The sequence below is a fragment of the Mytilus edulis genome, chromosome 1 (assembly GCF_963676685.1).
Source record: "Mytilus edulis chromosome 1, xbMytEdul2.2, whole genome shotgun sequence".
Lineage (NCBI taxonomy): Eukaryota > Metazoa > Mollusca > Bivalvia > Mytilida > Mytilidae > Mytilus > Mytilus edulis.
Window position 1 is genome coordinate 30,960,279 of NC_092344.1, and position 13,674 is coordinate 30,973,952.

Sequence of the window (13,674 nt, forward strand, 5' to 3'; positions counted from 1 at the left end):
TTTTGTATGCTTCTCTTACTTTGATTTTATTTAAAATACTGTTTAATACATGCATTCTGTCACAAAGGGATACATACAACTTTAAGTAAGTTTCTTTAATAAAATGCGGATGTACTGGAAAAATGTAAATGTGAACAAAATATCTGTCGAAAATTAAGGCAATTATGTACCAGTAGAGTCATCCAATCTTTTCATCATGATAGCAAAATTCATGATAAATTGCAGTTTAATAATATTAGTTCGTATGCCTCTTATTCATAATCACGACCGGTACACTAGTTTATCTATGGTAGTGTTTATTAAAAAAAAATCAAAATCATTGGTCTATTTTTATATTGATAAAAACATATTTCGAATATCAAGTATACATGTAATCAGGCTTACCAAATTTCGACCACTTTTTCTATGATTTTACGAATTTACTGTTTATATATATATGTATTTATCATGTTTTTATGCAAAGGATTTCCCCCCAATATTTTTCAAAGGATCGAAAATTAATCTATGTTAACTTGATATCATAGTCCAAGCCCGTATGAACATTTGTTGTGTTTAACATGAAAGATGGGACGAAACTGGAATGACATATAGCTATTTTAATTTGTAAATATGTATTTGGTATAACATAGTGTCTCGTAAGTCAGTTTTTGGCTGGATATTGGTTGTTTTATTATGTATGTATATTGTGTATGAATTATTTTTATTGCAATCACAATGTGACACTTTAATAAACAAATTATTTATATACGTAGATAAGTGTCTTTTATTTAATTCAAATTTCGTTCCATCACTATATGGAAATTCGTTTATAGATCTAAAATAGAGATGTCGTATCTTTAAAAAAAAATGGTCTCGCACCATGATTATGCCAACAAAATTCTTGTTCACCTATATTGATAAATGATTGTACTCAAATAATGAAGTGAAAAGGAGAATATTTCTATGAATCTCTTAAGTTTAAATTTGACAAGAAATGAAGGTCATCCTCAAGTCCATCCCTGCAAAGTGGACACTGAGTTGTTTGTTGTAAATGTGTTCTAGTATATATGATAATGGACTTTCTGGTTGAATCTTACTTAGAGTTTGGTATTTTTGTCATTTTACTTTCTATTGTAACAACATGTATCTAGCTATTCGTCTTTGAACAATTTCTATTTTCTGTGCTGTATCTTTCATAATATAAGGATCCCATGTTTTGTAGTTTATGTCTTACTTTTTGTCAAAACCCAGTACATCATCCTATGTGGCTGGAACTGACTTAAAGCGAATAGCGGTATACTATTGTTGCCTTTATTCAGAGAAAATACGATTCATGACAATTGTTTTTGTTCTATCGGACAAGAGAGCTTGGATCAAGTTTAGTGTATTTCTCTTAAACAGATGTGGTTGAATCAATTTGATTCAAATTCAGATCTATCAAAACTCGCGTGCTTGTATTCTGATGATAACAGAGATGTATATATTGGCGATTTAGTTTTTATTTTGAAACCGTTTATGTAACATGTTTTTTTTTCTTTCTGTATGAGACATTGAGTGATTTCCGTATTTTGACAATTTTATTTGCCAAATAATGACTCATCTATCTCCTCCGTTAGACATTATTTATAAACTAAGAGAAAGCTGGATTTAGAAATTATTTGTAGACCCCTTTTGGTAATTGAGCTCTTTACGTTATCAGTACTTTTTTTAATATTCATCCTTGGCTTTCAAATATTTTTGTTGTGCACACCTGAAAAATGTAAATCGAAAGAAGCTCTTCAGAAGCATACCGTTTATAAAGATAAACGAGTCATTATTTGTGGATTTAACATAGATAGATAAAATCGTATGATAAAAAGCAATAAATGAATTCGTTAAATTTGATATATGCCTTTTAGTTCTTCTTTGTTACATATTTGTTTGTTTTTATAGCGATTAAGTCTATGATCGCTATTTTGTGCATTTTTCCTTTGATCTTTTTTTGTGATAATTTTTCATATCATGCTAGTCGCTTGAGATGGAAAATTATTGCTAAAAATTAAGGAGGCATGTGACGTTGCTCACGAAATTTAAATGAAATTGACAACGTCTTCATAGGTAAAATAGCGATAAACAGATTATCATTGGTCATCTCAACTCGATTGCTTTTTTCGATTTCGCCGTACCGGCTCAAGCGTGAAAATCCATCTCGTTTAGATGATCAACGATAATCTATAATTACACAATGATTACTGCTGTACCCCTATTTTTGACATTTTAACCTATTATATAGTTATCAAAGGTACCTGGATTACAATTAAAGGGAAATCACACTATTTATACTACTAATAAAAATTCATTGAAATTTTTCATGTGGACAGATCTTACTTATTACAATATTTTAGGCGCAAAAAATTTTGGGGTCACCGATGTTGTTTTCGAGATATGACGTCATCAAAAAGTAAAGAATTGCGTTATAATATACCGAAATATAGAAATAGCGCTCTAAAATGCTAAAAGAAGGCAAAATTATTGAAAACCGATGTTTAACTGGTTTAACTAAAACAGTAATTTGTAACTTTTACCTTTATACACTTTTATTTTTCTCAGTTTCCTTATTTTTTAAGGCCTTTTTACATTTCCCGCCATTTTTAATTGCTATTTATTATAGATTTTTCTTGAAATGAAAAAATCTACCAATGTTTTTTCCTTCAAACATCTGCATAAGTTGCAGCTTCAGGGGAGATTTTAAAAGCATAAATAAAAAAGGGGGGTCACCGATGTTTTAAATCCGCTACAACGGAAATAATCAGGGTTATCGATTTTTGGCGGGAATTACAACTTTTTCTCTTAACGTTATAGAACGACGTTGCTAGCATAGCAGCATTTTCTGGCAATGCTTTGAACTATTGGGTTAATCCTTTTCACTAAAAAATATATTAATAACATTTTTTCAAGGTATTTTGTTCGGTGTGAGCCAAGGCTCCGTGTTGAAGGCCGTACATTGACCTATAATGGTTTACTTTTATAAATTGTTATTTGGATGGAGAGTTGATTCATTGGCACTCACACCTACGCAACGTTAGATATTGCTACTACCACGAAAAATAGCGCTAAGTAAATATTTAACGGGGAAATTTTCTTAGAAATGCTGAAATAAATATTTCAAATTATATATGAAAATAAAGATTGCTTCTTAAATTTTCACATTAAGATACAGAAAAAATAAAAAATAGAATATTTATAGGCTTCGGAAGACACAGATTATCAGAAAAAAAGTTTACTAAGCGTTGTCCCATGTAACAAACTCGAAACATAATACACGAAAAATTCGCGAAATGTTCAAGCAACTCTTAAAATTTTTGCATGAATGTTCTATGACCTGTATATTTCAGTATTGGTTTACATGGTTGTCTCCATTAAAAATATGCATAGACATTTTGAAATGAATATGATGTTCGGAAATGTCCCATGGGAAATTTTGTTCGGAAACTTGAAACATTTCAGTTAAAAAATATAATTTTGACAAATAATTTATCAAATTGTAAGCACGATCGTTTTTTACTCAGTGTAATGAATAAATTGAGCCACATATTCAATTCAAAACAATAGTTTTGAAATGTCTTGCGGAAATGTCCGAGTTCAACTTTCATACCTTCAACAAACTTTTACGGCCAAAAAACAGAGATTTAATTTCGTGAAGATTCATAGCTTATATTTTTCGGCTTTGATTTCTATACCAATAAAAAGTACATTAAAAGTTGAAGTAGGTACACCAAATTGTATTAAGATTACAGACTTGTTTTTAAAAATACTGATTAATGAAAATGTCTTGCAAGGTTGTCCGTTAACAGTATTTGACGTCGCCGTAATATGCTAGGGACGGCATGAACTGCATTTGCGGGTTCCCTCCTCCACTTAATGTAAATGTCCTGCTTTCAACAAAACGAAATGATGCACATATTACAAACTACACATCTATTATACAATCAAAAAGTAAAAAAACTTCAGTATTATAAATATTTAAGCCATTGTATTGTCTCTTGTACAACTGCTTGATTTAAATCATACTCGGGTTAAATATAAAATGCAGCAATATTTCCAAAGAACACATAATTACCAGCAGTAACAGTTAATATCCTATGTAAATTATAAAATCGTATTAGATGAAGAATGTCACGGCATTTCTACTTGTGTGTTATACTTTGCATTTACCCAACAAGGAAAGCAGGAAAAATTTGATAGTGCGCGTTTCCAAATTAACGTCAATTTTTCTGTTACGCTAAATGGTAGCAATATCTGACGTTGCGTCACAACATCTTCCTATACCTATTTTGAATATTCATTGTTAAACATACAGCAAAAGTTTATTATAAAGTTATTGTCAAAGTTGAAGTCATCTAAAAATTTTAATTGCATTTGTTGTATAGGAAAAACGAATGTTTTAATGAAGAATTAATTTACGGCTTGCAGATTAAGAACCTTCTACTTCGGAAGATTGAGGGTACCTGGGCTGAAAAGTAACACGTTCCATTTAGACTACAAACAGAATAAATTCACTAACTTGTCCATTTTCACCAGGAAGATAAAACCTGAAATGCCGTGTTTAGGAAGCCACAAACTCCGCACTTAAAAAAAAGACCTCAATGACACCGTTTTTGGAAGAAATTTAAAATTGGCTAACATATCTGTAATTACACAACGCTCCATAATCGAACCAAATTAAGTTCGAGTTCCAGTTAAATTTTCAGTTAAAGTTCAAGTTTAATTTTGATTTCGAATATTTATTCTAGTTAAAGCTCGAGTTACACTTAGAAACGTCTGAGTTATACTGTTAGATAGATTAAAAAGTCTGGTAAGAGTTTAGATTTTATGATCCGATGAAGTTAAGAGTAAGACTGCGGTTTCTATTTTCTGCTGGTGCACCTCTTTTTTTAATGTATATTCTTTATCCCATTTAATTTTCATTGTGGTAAATGCACCTATTTTGGCAAAATTTAATACTGATTAATGATAGTTAATTTGAAAATAATTGATTGAGTTTGTGTGCCAATATAAGCACTCTCTGCTATATCATGTTGGCTAATTTTTTTTAAAGAACCAAAGAATCAAGAGTTAATCAGCTACCTTTGTATTAAAAAAACTGGTTGTCCTTTTCAGTCATGGTCGTCATCGGGGTCCGAAAATCTCCCTATATCACTGTCGACAGTGATTCACATTGTGTGATCTGTAACTTGAACCTACATCTGAACTATTATTACTTGTTTTTTTTATGTGTTTTTTTTTCCCATTGTTTTCTTGATTTTTGCAAAACTTTACATGAACCTCAGCACAAAACATTTGTCTATATGAGTGGAATATCTTTCAACAGACAGACCATTAATGTGTTTGTTACAGTTTAGCAGTACTCTGTGAGACATGTATATAACTCTACATAAATACATGTGTGTGTGTGTTAAATATTTCTCTTGTTGGAGACTTGAAAAGCCAAATGTATAGTACGTGTTGAATTTTTATACGCCCGGTTACGGGACTTATTATTGTATACCTCTGTCTGTCAGTCCGTCGTCAACATATCGGACATTAAAGTCATAATAAACGAATGACCGGTGAAAAATAATGTTATTCCAATTTTTGTTTCAATCGGTCAGTCTGGTTGTGAAAATATGGCAGGTAATTAAAGTTCGTATTTTGAACCCGAAGTTTAACGATTGTCATCTGTTTGTCAACAATCAACAAAAAAAGCATGGATATTGAGCACGTTTTTAACATGTACAATCAGATAATAGTTTATTTTAAGGACATCCATGCGTATTGCGATCACCTGATTTTTACGAGAAGGGTCACACGGAGGTCACTTTGCATACGGAAATTATGTCGGGGAATAAAGTAAACTTCTTCTTAATATCACTGGTGGTAAGCGGATGGTCGTAACTAAAAGTTACGACCATCCGGAGATGGGAGACAACTCTAGGGATAAGTTTTTCTTTTCCGATTTTCGTGCACTAAAAGGTTCATTTGAACCAAACCGCTTGTCTCGTACATACTATTCGGCAGTCCGGTGATATTAAAACCAAATTTGATGCCTTAAAACATTCCAATTTTCGTAAAATAGTCATTCAAAAATTCAAGCATGATGGACGTAACTACAAAAACAAAAATATTGAGGATGGTCGTAACTAAGATAAATAAGACCGAATAAGGCAAGTCAAGAGTTTTAAACGTTTCTTTTACTATATGAATACTAGTATTTTATATGATGTATTTCTGAAGAATTTTTTTCTTTTTTTTTACATACAATGCAAAATAAAGCAATTTCAATGCGTGTAACACTTATCAAATCAAAAATTTTAAAAGTTTTCAAATATTAGTTTTGGGGGAATTTTGATTAAAGTTCGATTTGAAATTCCAAATTTTTCAAATGTCTTGTACCGAACCATTCAAGAGTTCTAAACGTGTCTTTTGTTATATGAATATATCATATATCATATTATATATTTGTGAAGTTGTTTTCACCAAATAATAAAAAATAAATGGAGAGAGGGATACCTGTAAAGAAAAAATTGGAACGAATCGAACGAAACAATAAAAAATGAAATGAACAGTCATATATTCTGAAAATATTATGTATAAAATCAACAAAGAGGCAAATAGTTGAATTAATGTAAACGGTTAAATTTATTCACAATGTAAATTTTTCAAAAGTGGAGAATTCATTTTAAAAAAAGAAACACAGCTCTGGTTATGATAATTCTTAGTTAGAAATAAAAAGCACGAAAGTTTTTTTCGTTTGGAATTCGCATCTATTGAAAATATAAACGTTGAGGATGTACCTACTAGTTGATTTTTAAAAATCTTTAATTTAAGAATGATACATTAAGTCGAAAGAGCATTAATAAGGAGTCAAAATAAGCTTAAAATATTGATAGGTTATGAAGGTCGTTATCGAGACTAGAGCATACCCGAGAATTCGCAGGTCCGTACCTGAGTTAAAGAACATACGCTTTATTTTTAGCCTGGATGCTTAGACGTCATATTGTTGTTGGTGAAATCAAGCTGATAATCAGGTGCACAGTAATGTCCAATGACGAAGTCCATGAGTAGCTTGTAGCCATTCATACCATGTAAACATATAACTTACACATGATTTTCAACCTGCATACCGGGATTTGTATGTAATAGTTGCCGCAGTACATTTAGTTTGACCTAAGTCCTTGTAACATTATCCTGGCTACAAGCTTAAGCCTGGCTACAAACTAGTATTTTATTTTACTCTTAAATTCAGTGCATGTAGCAGTGTAAAGTATATATCAACAATATTCCTGGGTTGAGTTCAAAATCGTAGCAGCTACGTAGCCGCTATCAATGTCTATGTAACAACTAGTCTATATGTGACGAAGTCAATAATGATTAAATATATTTTATTACGTAATTACAAAGTCAAGAAAGATTCTAAAGTTCAAATGTTCGAATGTTCACAACTGTCTTTAAAGTAGAATTGTTCGAATGTTCAGTATCTCACACGGGCACGTGATCGTATAGTGGTATAACTGTTCGTTCCTGTTAGAGTACTTCGGATATTAAGCGCATATGTTCCAGCCTACCCGCGAGGGGTGAGACCTTGGCGGAATCTCCGGTACCAATCTCTTGTACCAAGCTGTCCTCCTCGTCCAAGTCCAAAGCTGGATCTTATATAGTCTAGTGTCCAAAAACATCGGCCCATAGCTGATGGCCGGTTACGTATTAGTCTGGATGTTGAATAATTCTTGTCTGTGGTTAATTGTCAAACTGCAATTAACCCCTGAAGGATACATGTTATTTCACAGTATACATGGTCATTTATTGGCTGCAGGTTATATGTCTATAATATTTGAACAGATCGTTATTAAGTGTCCAAAGCGTACATGATTGTCATTGAATTGTTTAATTCCTTTTTAATAAATTTCCTAATTAATACTCCTGGATAATTAATGATATGAAACACAATTGTGTTACATATAGCTACATGATCAAAAGTCAAAATCTACGTAGCACTACGTAGCAGCTACGATATTGAACTCAACCCTGACTCAGAAGTGCATTTGTGGATTCTATTTCCTCATGAACGACCAAAAGACGAATATTTGAAGGCCAATAGTTTATAAGACAATAACAATTTAAAGTCAAGGAGTAAAAAAGACTCAAAGACTCAAAGACTTATAAGAGCTGCAATAGATGATTTAAAGATGATTGTTCAGAATTGTGCGTTTAATAATTTCATCTGCCGACATGATTGGAGATAAAAAAAAATAAAAAAGTCGTAAATAAAAAAAACACTAAAAACAAATATAAGGGAGTAGACGTGCATTTAATAATTTCATGCCTTAACATACAGAAAAAAATAAATTAATTCTCAACCCTAACATACTTTTTGGCTTAATGCGAGTTGATTAGTTTTCACTGTTGCTCCTTATAAATGATGAGCGTTTGAAATCCATCAGAAATGTGCATGTTTAATAATTCTCTCGCTTAATTTCTGCATATCATTACCAGAGTAACAAATAAGATTGTTTGTAGCAAATCATATATTACATATGAGTCTATTACCTTTACAATTAAAATACATTAATAAAAGTTTGTCTAAATACTCGAGTTACGGTCATCTTTCAAAGTTACGACCATCTTGTGTCGGTTACGACCATCATCCAAAATGTTATAGTTGAAGTTACGACAATCACACATTTAAAGTTACGACCATCATGCTTGAATTTTTGAATGACTATTTTACGAAAATTGGAATGTTTTAAGGCATCAAATTTGGTTTTAATATCACCGGACTGCCGACTAGTATGTACGAGACAAGCGGTTTGGTTCAAATGAACCTTTTAGTGCACGAAAATCGGAAAAGAAAAACTTATACCTAGAGTTGTCTCCCATCTTCGGATGGTCGTAACTTTTAGTTACGACCATCCGCTTACCACCAGTGTAATATGAACAAATTAAAGAGTTTTCTTCAGAAAATTATGTACATAAGTTTTATAATGAAAACTATTAATTGAGTTATAAAAAACATGCACAATAGATTTTTAACACCTTTGACCACAATTATTTTGTGTCAGAAACCTATAATATGTCAAAAATTTGACCACAATCCTTTAGACCGTATCAAGCTTGAGTATTGTATCCAAACTTGCCCATACTTCTCAGTGTTAAGAGACGTTATATATCAAAGGAACATTTGGGAAAGATGAACGACACTTGAATCATTTCTGTCGTCACATGTGAAATAAATAACGATTTCAAATAGCACTTCACACATTTACGTCCAGTGGCAAGTTTATGCATATTCAGAACTAGGATATATGAATTTCGTCGTCGACAGGCTAAGCCGAATAAACACTGATATGAAATGGGATGTTTGATAAATTATTTATACATGTAGTATAGAAGACTATAGTTATGACGTTTCATGTATGTGATATGAGAAAACTGAAAGTCGAAACTCATTGTTCTTATTTACAACCCTCTTTTGGACAGAAAACTACAGATTTCGGAAGCTGTACGCTAACATGCTGTTACTCTTGGTCTATACGTATCCCCCCCCCCCCCCGAAAATATACGCTTTACCCTACATACCGCATCGCGCCGATACGCTGCCAAAGTTGTGCCATATCATGACCACTTTCGGCTATTTTTTGCCATACATTTTGTCCGTTTCGAGTAGCATTTTCATTTTTGAACCTACGGTCAAGATCAGCTAATGGCCCATCCATAGAGTTTTTTGAAATTCAATTAGATATTGAACATATACATCAGAAAATTTAAAAAAAAAAGTATATGTCACCGAGTTCGTTATGAAGGAAATGGTCGGAGAGGATACTAAGTTACATTAAATATGCTATGAATTTCCTACGTTCTTAGTTTTGATTATGTGTTTTGTATTGATACATCCTTTTTATCATAATGGTCTGGATAAAGGGTCATTCATTTATTAATATTCATTTTGTGTTACCAATATTTTTTATTCTTTATATTTTAGCACCTCATCATTCTATAATTTTTTTTCTTGCCTTATATTCTGCAGTATTTGCCCGTTATTTTGTATTCCATAAACCCCAATACAATCTAGAAACTCGCTAGTACAACATATCAGTTGTTAAATATATGATATGTCTATTATCATTTCTCCGGCTTTAGTGGAACGTCCCTTCGAGCGGCTCGCTATTTCATAAATTAGCAACCTTGACGACGGAATCGAAAACGGCGACGTCATAATACAGTCACGACACTATAGCGGCGCCGAGAGTGATGCGTATAAACAATAGTGTGATTTCCCTTTAAAAAAGTACGCCAGACGCGCGCTTCGTCTACATAAGATTCATCAGTGAAGCTCATATCGAAATATTTATAACGCCAAACAAGTACAAAGTTGAAGAGCATTGAGGATCCAAAATTCCAAAAAGTTGTGCCAAATACGGCTAAGGTAATCTATGCCTGGAATAATGAAATCCTTAGTGTTTTCGAAAAATTCAAAGTTTTGTAAACAGTAAATTTATAAAAATGACCACACTATTGATATTCATGTCAACACCGAAATGTTGACTACTGGGCTGGTGATACCCTAGGGGACGAAACGTCCACAAGCAGTCGCATCGACCCAGTGGTTTAAATAGTTATCAAAGGTACCAGGATTATAATTTAGTACGCCAGACGCGCGTTTCGTCTACATGAGACTCACCAGTGACGCTCATATCGAAATATTTATAAAGCCAAACAAGTACAAAGTTGAAGAGCATTGAGGATCCAAAATTCCAAAAAGTTGTGCCAAATACGATTAAGGTAATCTATCAATAGGATAAGAAGACAATATATTAAAACCCAGGAGTAAACAAAGACTCAAAAAACCAAAGGACATTTACATCAACAGTTATAAATAATAAATAAGAAACAACGCGAACTCCACTAAAAACCGGGAGTGAAAATCTTTAGTTTTTCGAAAAACTAAAAGTTTTGTAAACAGGAAATTTATAAAAAAAAATGTCTACATTATTGATATTCATGTCAACACCGAAATGTTGACTACTGGTCTTGTGATACCCTCGGGGACGAAACGTCCATCAGCAGTGGCATCGACCCAGTGGTTTAAATAGTTATCAAAGGTACCAGGATTATAATTTAGTACGCCTGACGCACGTTTCGTCTACGTAAGACTCATCAGTGACGCTCATATCGAAGTATTTATAATATGTATATAAAAAGCCAAACAAGTCCAAAGTTGAAGAGCATTGAGGATCACAAATTCCAAAAAGTTGTGCCAAATTCGGCTTAGGTAATCTATCAATGGGATAAGAAGACAATAACAATCAAAACCAAGGAGTAAACAAAGACTTAAAAAACCAAAGGACATTTAAATCAACAGTTATAAATAATGAATAAGAAACAACACGAACTCCACTAAAAACCGGGAGTAAAAATCCTAAGTTTTTCGAAAAATTAAAAGTTTTGTAAACAGGAAATTTATAAAAATGACTACATTATTGATATTCATGTCAACACCGAAATGTTGACTACTGGGCGGGTGATACCCTCGGGGACGAAACGTCCACCAGTAGTGGCATCGATCCAGTGGTTTAAACAGTTATCAAAGGTACCAGGATTATAATTTAGTACGCCAGACGCGCGTTTCGTCTACATAAGACTCATAAATGACGCTTATATCGAAATATTTATAAAGCCAAACATGTACAAAGTTGAAGAGCAGTACGTATGTATGTTTGTTTTAATCACGAGTCATTGTCAATAAAATGAATTTAATACGACTGTCTTAAAAGTGAGAGGTTCAACTATAAAACAAGGTTCAATACCAAGTCGGGAATATGACAGTTGTTATCCATTTGGTTGGTGGGTTTCAACTGTTGGTGTTTTTCAATTTGGTTAAGGACTTTCCGTTTTGAATTATTCTCGGAGTTCAGTATGTTGTGGTTTTATTTTTAAGTACGTATTTCTGGTCATATAACACCTAATTTGTTTCGGGTTTTGTACATCCTTTGCTTTCAAATACTTGGCTTTGAGCTTTCCTGACACTATTTATAAAGTGGTCGATGCCACTTTTGGTTGAATAGTAACCTCAGCTAAGATGCCATGGTAAGAAATACTGACATGATTTTCCTAAAGGTATCTTTAGTTAATTCTTTTGAAAAATTGATAAATAATTTAGAAACATATGAACCCATCCCCATGCGCATAGATGAGTTTAGGTACATTTCGTCTGTATATGGAGATTTTTCTAGCATAGAAACCTTAAATCAATTCTTTTGATACATTGATAAATTATTAAGAGACATGTGAACCTACTCCCATGGGCATAGTTGAGTAAAGGTACATTTAGCCTGTATTTTCTTTTTGGTACTTTATTTTACCTGTTTAACTTTTAGAGAGTGACTGATTGTAGACAAAAAGCGCGTCTGACGTACAAATTTAAAGCCTGGTATTTTATTATAGTTTATTTTGGTCATATAGCTCTTCACGCGTTTCAGTTCTTCTCAATCTTTCTCTTTAAAATATTTGACTTGAAGCGTTCCTGACGATCTAGAAAAGTGCTTTGGACACATACTCTATCAAGCCTTATTTCCATTTGTATTGCACTGTGTCGATACCGCTGTTGCATGGTGAACTATTAATCTCCGATTGTACCATTTGCTCGCTCATAAGTCTGTGCTTCTGTACTAACATGATTAACATCATATCTGTAAAAGATAGTCCGAGAAATTATAAATAAACTTCTTAGGCAAAGTTGACTGATATGGATTTGGATGATATTTGTATGTCCTTTTGGGTCCTTTAGCTCTTCACGTGCTCGGTACTTAAGCATCATCGGCTATTCAATTTTTTGGCTTTTGAGCGTTCCTGGTGAAGGTGAATCCAGAAAAGCCCTTCCTACACGCATGAAAATTAATTAGTATTTTCATTTTTACTAGCAATTGGTCGATACCGTTGATATAGTCCCCAAAGTACCATCAGCTCAGTAGTCTATGCATTGTTAATGACATGTTTATATTTTCTTGAGTTGTCCGGTTTTAAATCAATTGTTTTAAGAAAGTTATGTTCAAATTCGCACAGGTTTATTTGATGTTAGCTAGATTATTTTACATAACTTAAATTATTGTATGCTGGTTCATATTCTGGACGCCAGTCTTTGCTCCTTTATAATATAATTCACTAACAAAAAACAATTATGAAGCTTAGAAATGGAAAAATATTAAATACTAAACTTGTTCAAAGGGTATCTACACGTCTCAATCTTCAAAATCGGTTATCTAAAAATACTACCATCGCTAACATTTTTAACAATAAAAATCGTGGTTACCCTTCTATCGATAAGTGTCATGCCAAAAAATGACTTACATGTCCCCGTCTTTCCACCAACAATACGGTTAGGTCCACGTTTAATGGTCGCACATTTCTTTGAATTTTGAAACTGATATATTGAAGAACTAACAGTATTATTTATTTACTCACATGAAACAAACCGGGATGTGGTATTCAGTACGTAGGAGAAACTGGACGATATTTATCTAAACGCACTCAAGAACATCTGTATCGTTTTAAAAGACCCAATAAATTCAAAAGTATCATTTACCAACACCTTAAGAAGCACAACCATCCTTTTATAAATATTTAGCAGTTCAACCTTTAGAAGTAGTAAATAAGCAGCCTGGTGAATCTCATTCAAAGTTT

General features: G+C 32.7%; 1 protein-coding gene across 1 annotated transcript in view; it reads right to left on the reverse strand.

Annotated features, from left to right (window-relative positions):
• Positions 1–13,674, reverse strand: part of LOC139529341 (protein draper-like) — a 194,142-nt gene that overhangs the window by 35,319 nt on the left and 145,149 nt on the right. The gene's annotated exons all lie outside the window — the stretch shown is intronic.